This window comes from Bactrocera neohumeralis, chromosome 6 (genome assembly GCF_024586455.1).
Source record: "Bactrocera neohumeralis isolate Rockhampton chromosome 6, APGP_CSIRO_Bneo_wtdbg2-racon-allhic-juicebox.fasta_v2, whole genome shotgun sequence".
Lineage (NCBI taxonomy): Eukaryota > Metazoa > Arthropoda > Insecta > Diptera > Tephritidae > Bactrocera > Bactrocera neohumeralis.
The window spans coordinates 66328353-66351914 of record NC_065923.1 but is presented as its reverse complement, the minus strand read 5'-3'; the positions used below and the strand labels follow the sequence as shown (position 1 = coordinate 66351914).

The following is a 23562-nucleotide window of genomic DNA, read 5'->3' as shown; positions in this document are numbered from 1 at the left end:
AATTTAATATTGAAATTAATACCAAAAATGTATTTGGCGTAAAAATGTTTAAAAACCTGAAAAAATTTTTAGATTTAATTAAATTCATATTTTGTTTGTATATTCAACCACTTTCTGTGCAAACATGCATACACTTCAAACAATTTCCATATTGATTCTTAGTTTATTTGAAAAACTTTATTTATTCATCTGTTTTTTAGGCAAAAATGCTTTATTTGTAATGTTGTATGAATAAAGAGACAGATTTATTTGCATTTCAAAGGAATATATTATCGCAAACCTGCTGATTAGCATACATGTGTACAAAATTGCGTGAATCCTGTTTTGTTATTTCAAATCTTATTTGGTTTTACTTTTATATATTTTATTATTTTAACTGTTTGATCTGTTTTACATATTTATACTCTTCTAACAACTTGCTAAATAGTATAATAGTTTAATTCACCTAACGGTTGTACATCTGAAACTAAGTGAGATAGATATAGGGTTATATATATATAAAGATCAGTATGACGAGACGAGTCGACATCTGGAAAACTTACGACTTCGTAGATAGGCGTAATTGAACCACTGCCACGCTCAAAAATGTCATTAGCCGTAAATTTATAATATAAAGTACCATAACTTGGCAGTAAATTAAGAAATATAAGTAGCAAGAGCACCTGTGGGTGAAAAATTTTGAAAAAAATGGGCGTGCCACCGCCTTCTAATAAATTTAATGTACATATGTATCTCCTAAACCACTGAAGCTACAAAAACTCCTATCGATAGTGTTAAAATCGATAACAGTACTGTTAAAATCTAAGTCTAAGAGCGTAATAAATCTATAACTAGATACGCCAGAAACATTAAATTTTACCTCCGAGATCATATGAGAAGGCTTTATGGGAGCCGGGCTTAAAATTGGACGAAGGGCAAGGTACCGCTCACTTTTTGGTGCAACCACATATCTCGAGACCCACCTGTCAATTTCAACCAATTTTGGTAGGTGACATTTCTATGTTACAGTGTGAAAATAGGCGAAATCGGACTGCAGCTACGCCTACTTCCCATATAGCATGCTTTTAAATTTCACTTGATATCAGTTCCCAGTACACAAATCAAGAAGTAACCAATATAATGGAATACAACTCCGTACGAATATTACATTTAGTGTATACCCCCTCATGACCAAGATTTGTTCAAATCTAAAATAAACGGTTTTAGGCGCTAGGTATCGAATAGGTGGACTGCAGTACAAATAGTTGACTTTTGACCGAAAATATCAGTCAATGTGTAAGATATATAATTAAAATTCTTGGATAATTCTTTCTGATAATGATATGTCTGTGTGTTAAAAATGGATTGAATCGGACCAATACTTCCCTTATCTCCATATACCTAATATAAAGAACTTTTGAGTGACTTTGTACGCATATATTGACCAATATCTGAGTTATCTCAAGGAAAATGATAGAGCATGATTATAAAATTGGGTGGAAACTTGACCTAGTCTCCATATAACAAACATATAATATCCGGCTGACTTTACTCCATATGATAGGTGATGGTATGTGAGGTATCTTAATGAATCTCAGAACAGTTTATTAGTATGAGACTACTCCCAACTCTAATATACTACATATGTACAATGTTTTTCTTTTTGTCGAATATGTCGGTTAGTGTATGAGTTATACATGTGCATTAGGGTGTTTTTTTGAAACTATTAATTTTTTTCAGTCCCGTCAAGAAATTTCCTTGGAAATACCCTGAAAATAAAAATTCCCCTGAATTTCACAAGGAAATTTCGTGACGGGACTGAAAAAAATAAATAGTTCCAAAAAAAAGCACCCTAATATACATATGTATATGTATGGATTCCGATCCCTTGGTTGACGGTTTGCGCTTTAAGTTATTTCCGTGGTTTTGATTCTTGCAAGCTGCACTAGTATAAAATGTTCGCTTGGACCCGAACTTAGCTCTTCCTTACTTGTTTACAGTTACTTGTTTATATCAAATAAAATATTTTAACATGCTCCTGCTTTGTGTTGAGCATTTCACTCACGCAACCTTGAATATAAAATACTTTTTGTACAATATCAAATGCATATAAAATTCAAATCTTTGTTTGCTTTGGAGAAAAAAATTAAAAAAAAAAAATTTTCCTTTTTTTTCTCGACGCAAAAAAAAACATTGAATTTCTTCTTTCTAAAAGGAAATAAAATTCTGGCTTTATTTCCGCGTGTATTATTTGAAGTGGCGCGAAGTGTCTGTCGGTTTGTTTCAATTGTCCGCCACTTAGCCATTGGCAACATTTATTTGTTGCTAGATTTTTCAGCACTGCCTTGCTATCTTTCAATTTCTATGCGTTGCGCTGAAGCTTTTGTTGCCGCAGGCGTCACTAAGTAAACGGCATAAAGAAATTTCAGAATTTCACTGCATTCAATTTACTTTCGAATTGGACAAATACAAACAAAGAAGTTTGCATATAAATCGCGTAAAAAGAAAAATGCTACAACAACAACAAGCAATTGTATTTATGCTATACTGCTGGTGCTATGTAGTCAACGCCGCTAGCCAAGTGCTCTTGCGACATCCAAAAGCAGTTTTGCCTCAACCAACCCACCCACAAATCCATGTTTTTGCTGGTATGTTTGTGTGTTTCGTTCGATTTACTGTTGATATTTATTTAAATTCGTTTTTGTCGCTTCTCCTTTATCCATTTATTGTTTATCTTTGTAATTTCAAATTGCATGAAATTTGGCTGGTTGTGCTTGGACGGTTGCTAACGCCAAATGCTATGCTATGCTTGGTTATGCCATGCTATGTTTGTAGACATTGTAAATATTTTATGCCCTGCATTAGGTCATTTAGTTGCTGTACTTATCGGCGGCATTAAGGGAGCGTATAATTGCTTTCTTCCGCCTTTATGTTGTTTGTATGGAAGATACTTGCAGGAGTGGAGCTTTTGTGCGATATGCCATAATTGTGCACATTATGTGTTGATAGGTGGGCCATAGGCTTGCAAGGAATTTAAGTTTGTTTATTAACAAAGGAACACATAAAACGTCAACAACTTTTTCTGTTGGGTGCAACTCAAAGAAAGATTCACAAATGCTAAGCAGCATTACACAGTTACTTCAATTCAAAATCATATAGAAATTCAAGTTCAGTATTAAGGCTTTATGGAATAATGAATTTGGTCATATTGTTTCAAATGCTTAAATACCAAGAACCGGTTATTGGCTTTCAAAGCTCTTTTTCACTATCATATATCATTCTATTCGCATTCGCTCGGTTACATTTTAGCAATATTGTCCTGTGAATGCGATTAAACATTTTAAACCTTACGTTCGAAGTCAAACCAGCCTGAGACCGAAATATCCTTTTACAGGCCAATAAGTTTGCTGACAATATTCATAAAAATATTTGAAAGAACATTTCTTCGTCGATTACTGCCAGTTCTGGAATCCTTAACCGTTATCCTGCACTATCAATTTGGTTTCAGGCAACTACGTGGAAGTCCTGCACACTGTCACAGAATCGTTAAAACCATACTAAAATATCTGTAAGAGAAACGGTGCTCTGAGACAGTTTTCTTAGAGATTCAACAAGCTCTTGACAAAGTCTGGCACAAGGATAACAACTCCTAAAAATAAAAATGAAACTAATACCTCCACTCTACCTATTTCTTATGTCATACCTAGATTACAGACATTTCTACGTTATAATTAATAATGACACATCCGACAAATATGAAGTCAAAGTTAGTATTCCGCTGTGTGCTTGGCCTTACATTATACACAATTTCCGCTGCCGACATGTCAATAATAAACGGCGAATATATAATAATTGCCACATATACAGACGACACCATCATTCTTGCATCTGCTTACTCTGCAAACGAAGACACTGAAACTGTTCAAAAAGAACTGAACGCAGTACAATCTTGGCTTCAAAATTGAAACACTATGGTAAATGAAACAAAATCAGCACATGCTACCTTCATCATGAAAACAGTAGATTGCCCCAGTGTCAATCTCAATTCAAACCATTATCCCAAAAAGCACTAGCGCTAAGTATCTCGGGATGCAATTAAGCAGAAGACTAACATAGCAGCAACACATAAAACCAAACGCGATCATCTTGAAATCAAGACAAGAAAAATGTACTGGTTAGTGGATCCTAAATCGAAACCTAGCCTTAAAAATAAGGTAATCTTATGTAAAAGCATTTTAGAAGCGATTTGGACATATGGAATACAAATCTGAAGAACTGCAAGTAAATCGAACGTAGAACAAATTCAAAGCTATCAGTCGAAAACAGGTAGGTTGAGCGCAAACCCTTCGTGGTACATCAAATATATTAACTTACAGAAAGAACGCGGAATAAATATGGTGAAGTGCGACATTCAGTAACTCAGTTCAAGATATCTTAATCGCCTAAGCTGCCACCCCAACATACACGCCATTAACCTACTGGACAATAGTGAAGAGACTCGCCGACTGCAAAGGCTACATCTCTTAGACTTACCATTTAGATTCTAACTTTAACTGAATTAATTAAGTGGCATCCAAAATATATATTCATCAGAAAGTTTATATACTATAGTTTTCACATTAAAATTTCAACATTCAATGCTTTGTGACATTGCTGCTAAGCCTGACCTGTAGTAAGCCAAACTTCTGAAGTCCCAAATGATAAGTCTACTTCTTAATAGCTAATCTGAAGAGAGTAGATTGGTCAAGCATAAGTCAGAGATGTAAGTGCCAGTTATATACCATAAATGTCAATATAATTCTATTCTGATAACTCTTCGTATATAATATTCCACTATTTTTTTGAAGTGCAAGTCATCTAGAACTCAAAGCAGAAGATTAAAAGTTAACTAATTCCGATTCGCACCTTATTTATGAAGCTAGGCAAAGTTCATGGTGTAGCTTAGTTTTGAGTAAATCCGCATCAACTACCTGAGAATGAGGCCATAACCACATTCTTCATTTACACTTCCAGTGATTTTGCTGCAGAGCTATTCACTATTTAAAGTTGAAATGAATAACGATAGAAGATATTGAACTTTTTGTACTAACCTTTATATATAAACAGTACGTGTCACGTTGTTTGTTCGCGATGGACTCCTAAACTACTGAACCGATTTTAGTAAAATTTAGCACACTGTGTCCAGTTCGAACCAACTTAGAAGAATCGAATAGTTTATTATATGAATAATATTATAAAATATATACAGACAGCAACGCGAGTTTGAAACTCTCATCAGCTCAGTTACTATATATTTTCAATGAAAATTTTGCTCTCAACATTACTTTTACTTTCTTTATTTTTTATATGTTTCTCTTATTTTTCGTTAACATAGAAGTTTTTTGTTTATCAAAAAACGTCCAGTTGCATCTCTATAGATGCGATTCTCTGTTACTCTCTCTTCGATCCTTTTTCTCTTTATCAGAGAAACTTGAACAGCATTATTCAATGTTGGAAATGCCGTTGTCAATGTAGATATTCAGAGATTATATGAATAATATTATAAAATATATACCACAGCAACGCGTGGCCGGATCCCCTAGTTACTATATATTTCCCTCTCATTTTTGCTCTCACTTGCTTTTACTTTCTTTATTTTTATATGTTTCTCAACTTTTCGCTGTCTCTTTTGTTTTGTTTATCTTCTTGGTCTAAGTATATCGTCATAAGCATTTCATTTCTTTATCGCCAGCCACATCAACGTACAATAAAGCTGAGGAGTTCCATCCAACCGAACTAGTTTTACGAATTCGGCGCAGAAGCATTATTTCGCTCTCTTTTGCCAAATTCTAAAACAAAGTTACGCGAAATTGGAAGGTTTTCTTCACACCATCTTGTTCAAAAGTTTTTGCCAATACCTATAAATTTTGAATTATGTGGGCTGTGAGCGACATGTTATAAAATAGAGACACTGCATAATCTAGAGCCAACTTTGGCATACATTGTAATTAAATCCCTCAGGCGTTGTTGTTTATATGATTATGCCGCCGTTAAACGACATATGCACTTTATTCACATTTTGTTTTTCTTGATGAAATTGCCGCCAGCCGTTGGCAAACCTAATAAGTGTTGCTTAAGTATATACTTAACTCATTTTCGGCTTTGCAAATTAAATGAAATTTTGCAAGATGAGGAAAAAACAAGAAAAAACGTTAACTTCGGCTGCACCGATGCTAATATACCCTTCACAGGTGCATTTCTTTTAGTAACTTTGTGTTCATTTTAAATGGAAGCTGTAGTATATGCTATAGTAATCCGATCTGAAATTTTTTTTTGGAAATTACATTATTACCTTATATATGTAATCTATGTCAAAGTTCGTGAAGATATCCCGTCAAATGCAAAAGTGTTTCATACAAGAACTTTTTTCTGATCGTTCAGTTTCTATGACAGCTATATGGTATAGTGAGCCGATCTGAACAATTTCTGCGTATATTACATTGTTGCCTTAAAAAAATACCTTTGCCAACTTTTGTGAAGACACATTGCCAAATGTTCAATTTTTCCATACAAGAACTTGATTCCGATTGTTCAGTTTGTATGGCAGCTATATGCTATATTGATCCGATAGCCTCAGTTCCGACAAATGAGCAGCTTCTTGATGAGAAAATGACGTTTGCAAAATTTCAAAACGATATCTTAAAAACTGAGGGACTAGTTCGTATATTTACAGACGGACGGACGAACGGACGGACAGACCGACATGGTTAAATCGACTCAGCTCAACATACTGATCATTTATATATATGTATACTTTATACGGTCTCCGACGCTTCCTTCTGGGTGTTACAAACTTCGTGACAAACTTAATATACCCCGTTCAGGGTATAAAAAGGCATATATGTATATATTTACGCCCACATCAAAAAGTCGCCATTTAGAATAATAACGTACACCAAGTTTTCACACATGTCTGCGTATGCCCAAGAGACACTTCGCTTCACTTCTGACGCTTCAGCGTATCACCCGACCGCTGAGTGTTCGTGGAATTTTAATTATGTAGCTAATAAATGTTAACAAGAGTTTAGTAAACACAGACAAGTCTACAATAGGAGAGAAAGTGTTGTTATTGTATACACCAAACCCATATCCGGTTGTTAACAAACTTCCGCTGAACTGACTGAACTAAAGCAAACAAAGTTCACAGTGGGCGAAGTGTTCTGTTAAAACAACAAACAATTCAGTGTTAATATGGGCAAGCACATATATAACTAAGTTTTTTTATACGTAAATCCACTTATTATGGAGCTATTGTGTTATAGGTAAAATTACATTCTCGCATGTAAGTGTTCATATGGTGATCCGCTTTCCGCCGGATGAAGACCTTGGTCTAATATTTAGTTATTAGTTTATTTACAGCGTTATTGGTTTATGGCTCTGATGCTTTTAATAAATAATAATATTATAATTTTAAGTGGTTGGTGGAAACTCACTGTGCAATTTTGCAGAACCTTGAAAGAAGTAAGGCAGCTTTGGTTTGATATATCCCGAGTTTGAAAAGAAGATAATTATTTTAAACACAAATGTTTGCCTTTTGTTTATAACTGTGTGTGTGTGTGTATATTATGAACAGCGAAATATCATCCATATTGAATAAAAATAGATCCAGAAATGTAAAACCTGATGGCAAGCCTGATGACAGCTATTAAATTTATACACGCGCCTTTTGAAGGTTAGGAGAAATTATATGGATTTCATCCTAGTACCGCCATGCTGAATTTTTTAATTGACTTGTTAATAAATTGTAACTCTTAGTCCTTTGACCGATCCTAAATTAAAGTTTATTAGGCTCGTTTGAGCATAAATAATATAGAAACAAGAGCTTGGATATTGCATAACCTTGTATAAAAATCTTAACTAAGAGTTTAACAAGCAAAAGAGAGAAAGAAAGTGCCTACAATTGCCTATCTCGATAATTCTTATTAGAATTACAGAAAAGTAATGGAAGCCTTACAAAATGCTTACCTACATTTAGACAAATTAACTGGTATTGGAAATAATTGTTTTAAAAAATCAGTGAAGGATATCTCATTAAGATCGTGCGATGGTGGTAGTTGTAAGAAGATAGTTAATGAGAAAGTATGTAGAATACCACATGACATCAACCTGCAAGTCAGAAAAAATAAAAATATTTTACATTTACAGCATTTATTTTGTACTTCAATAAAACTCCGATCACCAAGGGCACCTCTGAAAAAGGATGTCTGATTCGGAAGATTTTTCAGCTTAAAATTATCTCAGATACAAAAACCAAAGAAATCTATTATTTATATAGATGAATACAGGTAGTAATCAAAGGACTGGTCTAAATTTTGACTAAATTGCGGTTTTCCAAAAAAAAAAGTTTAAAATTTTTTTTTTTTAAATTGAGCTTTTTGTTAAAAATAGCTCATATCTCCGAAACTGTTTTCTGGATCAATTTTAAATTTTTTGGTATATATTAAGAGAATATGTATATACAAGGTCTGTCGCAAAAGAAACAGGACTGTTAAAAAAACAACAAAAAATTAATATTTTTCAAAAGTTATATTTTTTATTCAAAGTAGTTTCCTTGTGCTTCGATACAGCGTTTAGCCTGGTCAATTAGCATTTCAAATGAGTGTTTAAGGTCATTTTTCGGAATGCTCTTGAGAATATCGGTCGTCGCATTTTGGACAGCTCAAATGTCCTGAAACCAATGTCCTTTCTTGGGTAAATGAAGTTTTCTAAATAGTTAAAAATCACAGGATGCAGGTCAGGGACCCTACTCACCTGACCTGAGTGATTAATGGTTAATATGGAGTTTTTTGTCAAAAAATCAGTGACAAGCGTCGACCGATGACACGGCGCATTATCGTGCAACAGGCACCTGGACCCTGCCTCAACGTATTGTGGTCGAGCACGACGAATGCGTGACAAAAGACGCTTCATAACAGCAAGGTAAAACACAACATTAATCGTTTGGCCAGATGGGACGAACTCTCGGTGTACAATACCCTCGGAATCGTAAAAACAAATCAGCATTGTCTTTGTTTTTGACTTCTGAAGACGACTGACTTCTGATCGTCACAGAGGTCCTCACCACCTTCTTGGAATCGCTTAAACCACTCATGCACGTTACTATGGGATAGGCACTGATCACCATAAACTTTTTTCATCATTTGAAGTGTTTCAGTAAACGTTTTCCCAAGTTTAAAACAAAATTTAATATTTGCTCTTTGTTCAAAATGCATTTTACGACCGATGACCAAAAGCTGCTGTCACTTTTTGATCGATAACATCGACTGTAGTTATCCAATTGTCTTAAAATTTTTCCGAAATGTCAACAAGAGATCAAGCTTTTTATTTCATATACCCACCAATAGGTGGCGCCACCAGAAACAGTTATATTTAAAAAGTTCTGTTTCTTTTGCGACAGACCTTGTATATTAAGTTAAGAGTTCTTCGAATGCCAATAAATATCTAAACTCTTTATAATGACCCCTACATTTAAGTTATCAAGCGACATAATTTTTATTATCTAAAAGATTGTAAAAAAATTAATAAAATATTTTTCTAACCCTAAACCCATTATGAAATCTTAAACCTTGTTAGCCTTCTGCACTCAAAGCGAAACAATTTTGCCACAACATTAAATTGCATTAGGAAAGGCAAGCAATTTATCCAACTAACTTGAACAACAGATAAACTCGACTGCAGCTACAACTTGCCACATTATTACCAACTAGCAACCAATGCAACATAATGCAAAGAAAGCGGGTGCGCACTGGCGGCCACATTATTGCGCTGGTGCTAAGTGACCTACAAAAGGGAAAACATTGTAATACAAACGGGCAACAACAACAAGAAGGGCAACAAGAGTGCAGACAGACCAAAGGCCAAAGGGGTTATTTGGTGCAAAGAATAAAAAAAAAAATAACTGAAAGGCGTTGCAAATACACGTAGCATGGTAGTTGTGAGAAACTGCCAACGCCGTGTGGCATATACTGGCAAACAATGTGTTATTGGTGCGATGTGGTGCGTGCCAACGTGTGGTTGCCGCAAATGTTTGTGCTTCATCTGCTGCGTTGAATACTCTGGTTGTATATTATTTACTTTTTTCTTTTCAGCGCGCTTTATATTACTCACTCACCACAACAAAGCGTTCTTCGTTCATTGTGATTAAAAACGCTATCACTCATACGCCCCGTCGTCCTGCTGCAAGCAATTGTGGTTTGCTTAGTTAGCGTGTGCCGCTTTGTTTGTGTTGCACACAGATTTCGGCAACTCGCCGGTGGCTACTAAAAATTGCCATTTAAAATACGCAACTACAAAAGCAAGAACAACAACACGTTTTTGGTGGCAGCTTTATACTTCTTTCACAAAGTCCAAATTTTTTTTCTGCAGCTCTAGAGTTTGTCTATAAATTGCTAAATTAACTGCAGCAAATGTAGTAGGTGTAATTGTGTTGCTGGCTCGCAGTAGCGTCGCCGGCAAGATTTTCATCTGCTTTTACCGTCTCAATGGTGTGCTGAAAAGCTAAATTTTAAAATGTTGCAGCTGCAGCTTTTAGCTTGTATCTACAGTTTATAGTCGACAAGCGCAGAATATTTTTGGTACGTATATATATATACCAAACTATATATACTTTGCTATATAACTGCAATTTAATTGTGGAAAGTTAAACGAATTTATCAGGTTTCAGCAAATCGTAGCCAGTTTCGTAAGCGCAACAAAATTTTTACTTGCGCACAATTTTTAATCCTTTTTTATGAGTATTTATTTTACTGTTATTTGTGTTGCATATCTAGATACAATAATTAATGGCTAATAAGAAAAAGTGTTAAGCTTTTATCTTTGTTTTAATTTAACTCGAAATTATAGCTAAAAGCTCTTAGCTATTAGAAAATTATCCTTTTTAATAGAGCAGCACAAATTTTGGAATAAGTGCAGCGTGTTTTTTTAGACATGTGGTTTTCAAGATTAAATAAAACACGTATCCTTTAATGTTATGGCCAAAGACTTAACTTTATTATAAAATATTATGTTTTATAAATAATTTCGGGCAACGGGTCCCGCAGCTGGATGGAATAAATTCCACCGGAGAGTTCCAATTTCGTTCACTTTGTGTACCAATTGAGACTGTATGTCAGCAACAGCTTCGAATAGTCACTCCCAAGGCAACATCTCGTGCTTATCTATATAGACAGCAACTTCACACACATCCCACAAATTATAGTTCAGCGGGCTTAAGTCGCACGATCTTGGACACCACGCCACAGGCCCCCGATGTGAGATAATCCGCCCACCAAAATATTCTTCAATAAATTGCTGTTTAGCGAATAATCATAAGGTCGTCCACATCAACATCTGCCAATTGAGATACGAAAGATACGTTAATGATATCTCTATATCGCTCCCCATTGCCTCTAACGTTATGCCCGGCTTGATTTTTGAACAAATATAGACCACTGATTGCTCTTGCTTATAGAGCACACCAAGCAGTGACTTTCTGAGGATGCAACGGTCAAATAGTCGAGAAGATCACTCAGTTTAATGAATATACTTTATTGTTTTTTTTTATGTATGTTAAATCAAAGGTTTACGCCAATCAATGAGCAACGCTCGAGGAGCACGAAAAAAACATTCAACACACAACAGCCGAAATGCTGCACCGTACCATAATATTGGATGCAGCAGCATTACAGTTACATGCAATGGACATAAAAGTGTATGCTAAACAAATAATTGCAGAGCATAGGCTATCTGCATTTCGAGTAATAAGTGCTTTCCCGACTATATCAATCGACGCTGTTGAAGTACTAGCCAGTATGCCACCCATTGGCATCCTGGGAGATGAACACGAGCGATTGTATCAGCTTTCAGCGCCTAAAGTTGTGTCGGCAAAAATAGAGGGGAGGAAAAAGAGCACCAAAATGTGGCAGCAGTGGTGGCATTCCTCATCCAAAGGGTGTTGGACGCACAAAATTATGCCGGACATCCATTTGTGGATAGACATACGACTTGGAGACCTGGATTTCCATCTGACCCAAACACTTAGTGGACATGAGTGCTTTAGAAGCAACCTTTACAGATTCCACAATGGCATTAGTCCGAATTTTCCAACATGTATACAATATATAAAAGACTCTGACCATGTAATATTTTTTTACCCTCGCAACAACAACATTCAACAGATTAAACCGCCCAATAGAGGAGACTTAAATATTCCGTCCCTTCCACGAAGTGAAACTTAACCGGTGGTTCCGTAGGAGAGTCATGAGATGAAAGTAGGATACTTTTAGCGGATTTCGATGCTCTCACCTACTATAAAAACAGAAATGCTGCACTGGGTCATTGAAAATTGGCGTAAACCGGTAGAAATATGCAAACGGAGCCGTAGTGGTCATTTGGCCAACATCTTGTTTAAATCATAAATGACATAAAATTATCTTCTCAAAAAAAAAAAAAAAGAAAACAGAACACATTTTGATTAAATTTGAGAATTATATTTCATTTTAGCATCACATCTCTCTTGCAGGTATAACCTTGAAAAGCTATTTCTCATAACAGCTATCAAAAATTTTTTTCAAATGAAAAGACAACTCTGAGTCAAAACCATTGGATCAATGTATAAGAAATGAAATCTAAGACCTTTTCATCATTTCACAAGCAATCTGCCAAAACGAAGGGTATTTCTAATTTTAAAACGTGTTACAATACAAAATTGTTTTATTCATTTTTATATCGCTGAATAATTGTAGCACTCTCTTCTCAAGAATGGTCCCGACGGCATTCATAATAAAATAAGAATTTTCTACTAATTCTAAATAATTTCGGCTTTTTTACAAATTAAGTTTCATTCAATTCATTCATCAAGCTTTTACGCCATTATGAGAGCGGCCACATCAAAAATAGCCTACGAAAGAAGCCCGAAAATTAAAATTAATAATAATTTTTAATATAGTATTCTAGCCCGAAAAGTAGTGCTCCTTGGCGGTGATAACCTGCTCAGTCAACTGAAATTCTTGCCAAGCGAGTATCATTTTCAGTCAGTTTGGAAAGAAAAGAAGGTCGCAATATGAATAAGGTTGAATAATTCGATTTATTTTTCCTTAAATACGGCGGAAGTGTTAGCCCGAGCGCTGTCAGAGTGGAAGACCACTTCGATCGAAACTTTCTGCAATTCGGCGTCGTATCGGGCCAATAATACGTCATAGTACAGCCTTATGACTACTTTGCTCTTCACCAGGTAGACGATGTAGACCACATAAAGCCGTTACTATTACCTTATCCCACGATAATACAGTCAACACCTAAAAATAAATAAAGAATATGACCTAGATGATTTGTTGAAATGCATACTACTATATACTTGCTGGGCAAAGTGGACAATTGCAGTGTCCAAGCGATCTTTGATTTCAGTGCTTCGTTTTGTCTTCCAAAAGCAAAAATCTAATCATAGACCGCAAAACTACCTTCGAATTGTGCTTTAAGAGCTTCTGCTATGAAGTGGCCTCACATTTGCGCTTCTTGTAGACAAGATTTGATAATGGATATGACCTGGACGATTTGTTGCATACTACATACTGTATACTTGGCAGGCAACGTGCGCAATAACAATGTCCAAGCGATCTTTGATTTCAATGCTTTTTTTTCTTCCAAAAGTAAGAATCTAATCACAGACCGGTATTGCATATTTTCCATTTCTCTAAAATTCCCGAAAGCGCCCGATTTCATACGCGATCAAAATAAAACGTAAACTCTGATTCGGATGAAATTATGACACTGCGCTAAAGAAAATTTATCTTTAGATAGTGATGTCATAGGTCGGTGGAGCTAAGCACATATCAGAACAACCTCGTACTTCAATAAGCTTTATATGGGCATGTGTCGTAAGATATAAACTGATCTTCACGATATTAACCTCGAATATTATATATTATTTAAGCCATAGGACAGTTAATGCTTCATCCAAATTTTTTTTATCATTTAATATTGTCAATGAAATATATTTTGTCTGTACAATTTCGTCCTTCTCTCGCGCTCTCAGAGAGCGTAAATATTTTAAAGATGCTTTCCAAATTATAATAATCATAAATATTTATATGAAGGCTTTACATTTACAACTAGTTAAGGAGCAATCTATGTACCTGGGAATTTCTAAATTTATAATAAAGAGAGCAACTATAAGTAGATCAAAATCAATTGAGGTTGGCGCTTAACTGAACCTATATAAATGCATCACTCTTTCGAGGTTTACTACTTTTTTAAAGAAAAAAACTTCAAACACAATGGGGAATGTGTATTATCATTCGAAAAAAACATTCTTTGGCATTTGACTCGTTCTGATGTTTCGACTGGTAACTGGCGAATGACAAGCGTGATGTTTTGCTCCAAGGCCTGAATCGAAACAGGATTGTCCGCATAGACTTTATTTACATATCCAAAAATATTACAAAAGTTTAACGGTGTGATATCATACGATTGCGATGTCGTTGCTAGGCGGAAGTCTTTCCACGATCAAATGCCAAACAATTCTAAACAAAATTAGTATACCAGCTTGACACGACTCACGCGTGATCTGTCAAAAAAAGGCTATTGAAAAAAGTTTCTTTGCTTGGATCACCCGTTAGTCTCTACTTCAGCCTGTTCTACGGCACTGCATTTGCTTGTATTTTTTTGGCTTTGGACTCATCGGTGCCGATCATACCATGTTTAGACTGATAAGTAGACAGTAACTACGGTTCACTGGGATTAAAGCAGTTCTTAATGCAACTTTAAATTGTGAAACATGGCCAAATGAAAGGATGAGAGTTAATATCTGTAGATATCATGGTTATAATACATAAATATTCATTAAAGTCAATAGCTGACGCTTATCAAGACACTTTACTTGTATGTATTATGGTTGAAATGAATATCATTAACCCCATTATTTGTTTAGTTTCCTGATGACACAAATAAACATTTCAATAGAATAATGCATTAAAACTCCTTGATATCTTTCTTTGTGTCGTTATGTGGTTATAGCTGAATAAAATCATAACTATATCATCATAGAGCGAAAGCGTGTGGCATGTGGCGTGAAGTATGACAGTTTACTAGCGCATTGACATTGACAATGACAATGGCTGCCACTATAGCTATGGACAACGGCAACGGCTCAATACGCCTGTCATCAGGTGTGGTGGTTCATTTCATGCTCTGTCGGCGGCTAAGTCTATCATTATCGAAAAAACGGAACAAAGTACATCCAAATTCACAAATACATACGAATTTCCACATTAATGCGCTCGTAACTCGCGCGCGTTTAAATAATATTTCGCTTGCGTGCCTCTTTTTATGTCTTCCACTCGTTCAGTCGTAATACTTACCACACCACTGTACGCAATTATCGGCAACAGGTTTGCGCTGCGTTGCACGTAAACTTTATAAACGATTTCTAAGTGAGTTGGTGAGTGAATCGGTGAAAGCGTGGGTGAGTGGTGTCGATGCGAAGAGTGCTTTGTGTGTGCGATTTCACGAGTGCTTGGCTGGTAAGAGCGCTCAAATGACAACAACTTCAGCGCTGATGACTCTGCGGTGACAGCTGCAACGGTAATAAACACCGCACTGCCAGAGAATATAATGAGAAAGCAGCAAGCAGCTAACGGTGAAAGTAAATTGCGCGCTCAGCTTAAGGTGAGTGCGCGGCAGTTGGAGGGCGTAAAGGACTCGCAAGGAATTTGACTGCCTGCAAAGGCGATTTGTGGTGTGCTGTGCACACTGTTTGGTTGTTGTATTATATATTTATGACGTTTGGCAGTTATCTGTCTCAGACCGCAAGCGGCATTAAGGCGTTAGCCAGCCGCTGCTTCTTTGTTCGTTCGCTGATCTGCGACTTCGTTTGCAATTGACTTTGGTTTACTTTGTAGTTGTTTGCCAATTTCGTTCAACATTTGGCCCGATGGGTGTGTCGTCGGCCGCCTTGGTTACCAACAAAGTTTTAGGTTGCAAGTCAAGTACGTAAATACGAAATCAGTAAAGGAAAATTTTAGGAAAATCGCTCCAACTTGACAATGCAATGAAATTTGAGCTGTGAGCAGCGATTGGCTGAACAATACCAATAACTCAGTACTGTAAAGATTGTCAGGTAAATTAAATTCCTGTTTTTTCTTTTTCGGAAATATTACAAGTAAGAAATGAAAAGTGAATTCCAAAGTGAAGCTCGAGCGAAGCGCCGAAAAAAACAAAAGAAAGAGGAATAAGTTAGTGTCAGGAAACATAAAATTGGCGCATTCATTCTTTAACTTGCAGGTTCTTTAACTTGTAAGTTTTTTTTAGGAAACTGTATAAAAAGTATGACTTTAGTTGACCTTCATGAACTAAAATAATCAGAATTCCTGATTTTTTTTTATCGTAAGAATAATAGAAACTTGGCTGTCAACGACAGTAACTGATCGACATCAACAGTTGGATAGCAATATTACAAGCTTGTAATAAAATGTTAATCTGTCGTTTGCTTGTAATAAGGACCTGTCTCGGCGATTTTTATTTGATTTTCGTCAAATTTCTTTTCAACTAAGGACTAAGATTGTTCTTACGTTCGACAATATATATAGTATTTCAGGCCAAATCCGAAAAATATATTGATTGTAAAAATTAATGGTTTAGTTCAACAAACGGTTATTCGTATCACCTACAACTAATTGAGGTAGATATGGAGTTAATGTATATACATGCATATGATCAGGATGATGAGACGAGTTAAAAGTTTTGTTTAATGAGCCCTGATCGGCCCTTTATTAGTTTTAATGTGTTTTTCCTAATAAAAATATTTACTCGTACTTATTGGCAAAAACCGGTTACAGTCGATTTTCATAAGCTTCTCTTTAGACAATTTCTTCGTACGCAAAATCATTTGCCATCGACTTGAGATCCCAGAGATTCTGGTAAGTCACTAAATATCATGATGGAACACAATACCTTCGCTATTGGCCATGACTGGCCGCTTCTGGCCAATTACTTCCTTCGGTCGGTCTAATTGTTGATTGCACAAGCCGCAATTAAGAGTTAAGGCATAGGAGACCAGCTCATAGAATATGATACCCTGTTAGTAACACCAAATGTACAACAAAACATTTCTGAACATCAGTCCTGGCGATAACCGCCTTTTGCGCCAGTTCAGTGTATTTTGATTGGTATAAATTCTTCAAAGAGGTTCAAGAACACGTTGGCGACGAGCAACGTCCAGGACGACCATCAACATCAATTGATGATCAACACGTCAAAAAAATAAAGGAATTGCTGCTTGGGAATCGACGATTAACAGTCAAAGATCTTACTGGCATCGTTAGAATATCGGAAGGAACAGTGAACCCATTTGGAAAGATCATTTGGGTCGAAAAAAGTGAAAGGACAATTGGTTGCAAATTCAGTAATTCTTTTCGAAAAACAGTCGCGTTAACGTCTTTAAAACAATGATCTCCGACTACTAGGATGTCATGAAACGTATTATTACTGGCAATGAGTCTTATATCTGGACATAAGACGGCGAAGCAGACGATCAATCGCCGGAATATCAAAAAATGGCAAAAGTGAACCGAAGCCGAAAAAAACACGTCAAAGTAGGTCAAAAATCAAGGTTATCTTGAAAGTTATCTTTGATTTAGGTGGTGTGATGCACGCCGAATTCCTTCCTGTTAACAAAGAATACTATTTGAGCCATATGCGCCGTTTGCGTGAAGGTATTCGTAAAAAGAGGCCGGCATAAAGGGCTGACCACTCCTGGTTTTTTCATCACGATAATGCAATGTCGCATACTGCATTGATTCTTTATGGACTTTTCGGCAAATTTTCGACCAAAATCGTGTCGTGACCAAGTCTAACTATTTTTTGCTCATAGTAGTAGATGCCGTACAAATTACTGATCACACTCAAGACCTTGAAATTTGCAATATATTATTTTCTAAAGAAAACCTACAATATTTGAACAAATTTTTAAGATCGAACCACTATAGCGTATAACTGCCATACAAACCGTTTGATGAAAATCTTGGCCTTGTATAGAAACGTATTTATTTGTGAACATTATGCAAGCTTCGTTGCAACTGAACTTAACGGTTTTTCTTGTTTAGCTATATTGTCGTTTAAAATTCTGACTTTTTTTTGGTACTCACTTTATATGGTTTGCCGCGCTGATGCTTTATGTACCATTCATAAAGGCGTCCATAAATTTATGTTTAAGATCAAAGGTAAAGAAATGGCGCATCCGTTATATATGATAATTGCGATTTTTGTTTTTGTTTATTTATAATAAAGTTTTGAAGAATACTTGAACAATATATTATATTTTGGAATATTTAGTTATGTGCCTCGAAAAACTTTCAAGTTTAGTATAACGGGCAACACTGTTGTAAATTTGACTACCGTTGTGTTTGAATCGCTTTAATTTTTATAAAATATTTAAATATATAAAATGGTAACATGTGTCACAAAATATTTCCAGCGAAATTGTATAAATAAATATGATTTTTTAACACTGATATTTTGAAACATTCAGTGTAGTTTTCGATTATTACTTTTTTCCGGTTTTTTTTTTAAATCGTACGATGTTTTCAGCTTGATAGCTATTTTTTATTTTTTTTCCAAATTTTTTATTAATTTTTTTAAATTAATTTTTTTTACTTTTGCAAAATTTTTTAATTTTAATTTTAGTTTCTTGCAGTTTTTTACATTTAATTTAGATTTTAAACACTTAATTGAGATTTCGAAGTTTTATGTTTTTTGGTTTTTACCTAATAGGCCGTACTTTAATTGCAATTTTTGTGGTATATCTTATAGCAACACCCTTGACACACACTTAGTTTAAAAATATATTAACAAATTATTATTTAAACTGTAATTGTTGTCAAGTTGTTTAGTTTAAATGTAAGAGAAAAATTTTGTATATTTAAGTTAATGTTTTTATACTTCTTATGACTTAAAAATACATGTAAACACTATTCCTTTTAGAATGGTTTTTAAAAGTAGTTATTTTAAATGTTGCTTTTGTTTTTGTAATTTATAATATTTTTTGGCATTTTTTCCGTATTGAAAATATTTTGAAAATGTTGCTTTTGTTATTGCATTTTTTGCAACTTTTTTTATTTAATTTAAATATTTAAATTCAATTCACTATTTTTCTCTTTGAAAGAAGCCTAACCTTTTTCCAATTGTTTATAGCAATTTTCCAAAAAATTACTTGTGTTGTTGTAATTACTCGAAATTATTTACATATTTTCTTTTCGATTTTTTAAGCTATTTTTAAAATGGTACTTTTGTTGTTGTAATTACATTAACTGTTTCAACTTCGTTCTAATTTGGCATTTTTGTGTTTTTTTTAGTTTTAAATTCAAAACGTCTTCGCTTATTTATAAAAAATGTTTAAATTGTTGTTCTTATTGTTGTAATTTCTCGAATTCTTTTCGATTTGATTCTAATTTAGTAGGTTTTTTGTGTTTTTTAAGAAATTCAAAACGTCTTCGTTTATTTATAAAAAATGTTTAAAATGTTGCTTTTGTTGTGGTAATTTCTCGAATTCTTTTCGATTTGATTCTAATTTATTATTTTTGTGTTTTTTAAGAAATTCAAAACGTCTTCATTTATAGAAACTTTCAAAATGCTGCTTTTGTTGTTGTAATATTTTGAACCAATTTTAATTTTTTGCTTGAAATTTTGTATAATATTGCCAATGTCATTGTGTTTTTTTCGAACTTTTTTCAATTTAATTCTAATTCAGTATTTTTGTGAGTTTTCAAAACCATTTTTCAAAGGGAACTCAGCACTAATTTATTATTTTTTTTAGAAGTCCACACAGCACTGATAAATTAAAAATCAAATAAATTTTATTTTCGAAACTAATCACACTTTGCTTGCGCAAACGCCACAACAGTGGCAATTATTTCACTTTTATAGCCAATAAATTAATTAAACAGCAACAATGGTTGAGAGCGAACGCACGCATTGTAAGTTATTTGTTGGCGATAAAGGTCGAGAATGTGTTTTTTGACCGCTTTTCTAGGCCACGTTTGGCAAGTTGTGTTGTTAGCAAACGACTGATTTGTGCCAAAGGCGCGAAAGCCGCAAATACGAAAATCTCGCACGCAGCCAAAGAAGTGAAGCAACCAAAGAGGAAGTACAAAGCACAGGCGCACACCAACACATACAGACAAAAGGAAAAACGGACAAAAGTGTAAACGTTGAAAATGCAGAGATAACAGGCATAAACGCACTTACACACACATGCACACGCATACAAAACGAATCGCCGATAAGAAACCAAAAATGTTTCAGCCACAATAACAACACACTCCCAGTGTGTGTTGATGGCAAATGGCGAGCAGTGTCGGCATTTTTCGGCGAGTGAATTTCTGAATGTCTGCGTAGTAACGAGTAACGGTTAACCGGCACATGCGCTTGTTGCCAGCAAACGTTGTGCTTGTTGTCCGCCGCACAGCTGATTCTGCTGTCAATGACAGCGGTAGTACACACAAAAACAATAACAACACCATGTGTATAAATAAACGCATAAATAAATAAATTATAACAAAAACAACAATACTTACGTCGGCTGCAAGGCCATTCACAAGAGCAAAAAAAAAAGTCTGTGCTCTGCAAGCCACTGGAATTTCGGTGAATTTTTCCATTCTGTGCAGCTTTTTGAAAGTTTATAAAAAGCTTTTGTGTTTGCGAAATATATTTTTTTTGTTGTTTTTATTTACTTTATTGTTGTCTGTTGGACACTCGCTGAGTAACCATTAGTGATTACATTAAGCAACCCTTTACGCCAAAGGCCGTTTGTTTGTGAGGGTGTGAATGTTCAAGGAACGTGATAAATTGTCGTAGGGCGAACTTTCCAGCTGTTTACATTTTTGTAATCAAATTTGGCAATCAGATGCGTTGAGTTATTGTTTACATTTTCTTTGAAGGTGCGCAAATATTTTAATGGAATACGTGATTATAAATTGTAATTATTTAAGGAAATCCCTACAAGACAATGTTTTGTGTGGAAAATGCAAAGCCTTTGGTTTGGTTATATTTAAATACTTTTTAAGAACATTTTTTTTTTGAAATCTGTAAATAAATTTTGAAAAAAATTAAAACAAAATTTTTTTTTGATATCTATAAATAAATTTTGAGAAAAATTAAAACAAAAAAAATTAAAAAAAAAATATTTAGAAAAAAAAAATTTTGAAGACAAAATATATTTTAAACAAAAATAAAATAATTTGAAGAAAAAAATTAAAAACAAAAAATTAAAAAAAAAACAATTTTTGTGATGTAAAATAGTTGCGAACACATATGAATATTAAGCGAGTTCTGCAAACCGACTACCGATGACTTGAAATTTGCACACGATTTTCTTAGATATTTTTATTTATTTATTTATTTATTATGATTCATATAACAAAAAGAGTTGTATTATATAAATACATAAACGCAGCACTGGCTACGAGGCCTTCAGCCGATTCTTAGATATATTTGTGTAACTTATTCGAATGAATAAGTTTTTTCATAATAATTGCTAAAAAATCATCCACTCTGAAATCTAAACTTTCTAAAATGACCAAATGACCTTGGATATTGAACTGGGGAGCGGGTAGGGCATCAAGATAATCCAAAAATTTTCAAACCGGATATTACTTCCGGGGAAGTTTCAAGAATTCAAATTCCAAAGATTTAATTTAATATTATTATTTACTATTATTTTTCGTCTAAAAATAAACTAAAGAATTAAAGAATCTTATAGAAAATATTTATAACAAGCGGTTTTTTTCAGATGTAAACACCAGGATTGGTTTTTTTATATGAAATTTTCAGTTTTTATATGCAATTTTAGATAATTTGGTCCTGAAGGAGTGCTCTCAAACTATCAAAAAATGCTTAAAACTTAAAAATGTATGCCAACTGCATATACATAAACCTAAGTATTAGTTTTTAAGATTTTTAGCAGTGGAAAATATGAGTTTCGTGTCTCCCTAACTCTGTTCCAATGGGAAGAATAACATTCCCGCCTAGAAAATTATATGCTGTACACAATCGAGAGAAAGGCTTAAGTATGTATCTAGCTCGGTAGAGATACGTTTGGAAATATGGGAAATAACTACTCACCTACTGCTAGAAAACATGTAATGTTAACGTACATAGCTGTAACTGTTAAATGCAGAAAGCTTTCGGAAAAGCTTTTGTGTCAGTTATTGCTTCGATATTTCTTATAAATCGTTGGTTATTTGAAAAGAATGATGCTAATTTTGAATAATGTTGTTTTTTTTTCGTGGTAATAGATTTTTTTTGCAGAATAAATTCTTCCTATCAGTTGAAATAAATCTCTTTCTATATACATATGTATATTTTAGTTTTTATATCTTTGACATTATTATAAAATTCGTGAAAATAATTACGCATTTTTATTTTTATAGTTAGTAAACTTTTTTCTGAGCAATAATACGTGATTTCCGTACCTCAATACTTGCATATGCATGAATATTTAAAAAAAATTACATTATGTTATAAAAACATGCGCAATAACATAAATGTTAAATAATAATGTTAAGTGCAATGAACGGTCTATAAGTTAAGATGAACAATTGCTGTTGTTTTACTTACAGAATATTTTTTTTAAATTCCTATGTTAACTTTACATGAATGAAAAACTCTTACAGAACACTGCAGTTAACATATGACTTGGATATAACCCTTTATTTCATGTATTAGAGCAAGTTGAGAATATAAAACTGAACATGACTTACTGCTAACGGATAACATAATATTTAATCAGAAATTGTTTCATCTCAAAAAGATTCTGTCAATGAGCAACAACTGTCGTAGGTCGGAATTCTCTATTTCTGCTATTTAAAATTACCTGTTAACAAGGGTCCTTGACTTCCATATTTCAATAACAGGTTTCATGTAATAGAATTTGTTATCTCATAAGGATTGGCTACATCATTTAAAAACTGTACATGGCTCCTACTGCAACGCTGTTGATCTATTGGTTTGGTAAAATATTAGTTTCTATTATGTCAATGTCGTCATATATGTATCTCATACACATCATCGTTCCATCGAATGCGATATTCGCCGTGGCCAACGCGCAAAGGACCGTAAATCTTCCGCAGAACTTTTCTCTCGAAAACTCGCAACGTCAACTCATCAGTTGTTGTCATCGTCCAGGCCTCTGCACCATATAGCAGGACGGGAATTATGAGTGACTTATAGAGTTTGGTTTTTGTTCATCGAGAGAGGACTTTGCTTCTCAATTGCCTCAGTCCGAAGTAGCACCTGTTGGCAAGAGTTATTCTGCGTTAGATTTCCAGGCTAACATTGTTGGTGGTGTTTACACAGGTTCCAAAATAGACGAAATTATCTACGACTTCAAAGTTATGACTGTCAACAGTGACGTGAGAGCCAAGTCGCGAGTGCGACTACTTTTTGAACTTCCCTGACTAAAATCACCATAATCTACACCAAAACTTCGAGTTATGGAAGGACATTTTTATGAACTTTGACTTCTACTGCCAATTCAAGGGATCGATTGAAGTTCAACTGTATATACATATATGT

At 34.4% G+C, this 23562-nt stretch overlaps 1 protein-coding gene across 1 annotated transcript in view; it reads right to left on the bottom strand.

Annotated features, from left to right (window-relative positions):
• LOC126761256 (somatostatin receptor type 5-like) overlaps positions 1–18952 on the bottom strand; it is a 43333-nt gene extending 24381 nt beyond the window's left edge. The window contains exon 1 of the mRNA XM_050477261.1: positions 18138–18952. The gene's annotated coding sequence lies outside the window, so the exon portion shown is untranslated. The remainder of the gene's footprint in view (positions 1–18137) is intronic.
• Between the last annotated feature and the right edge of the window lie 4610 nt (positions 18953–23562).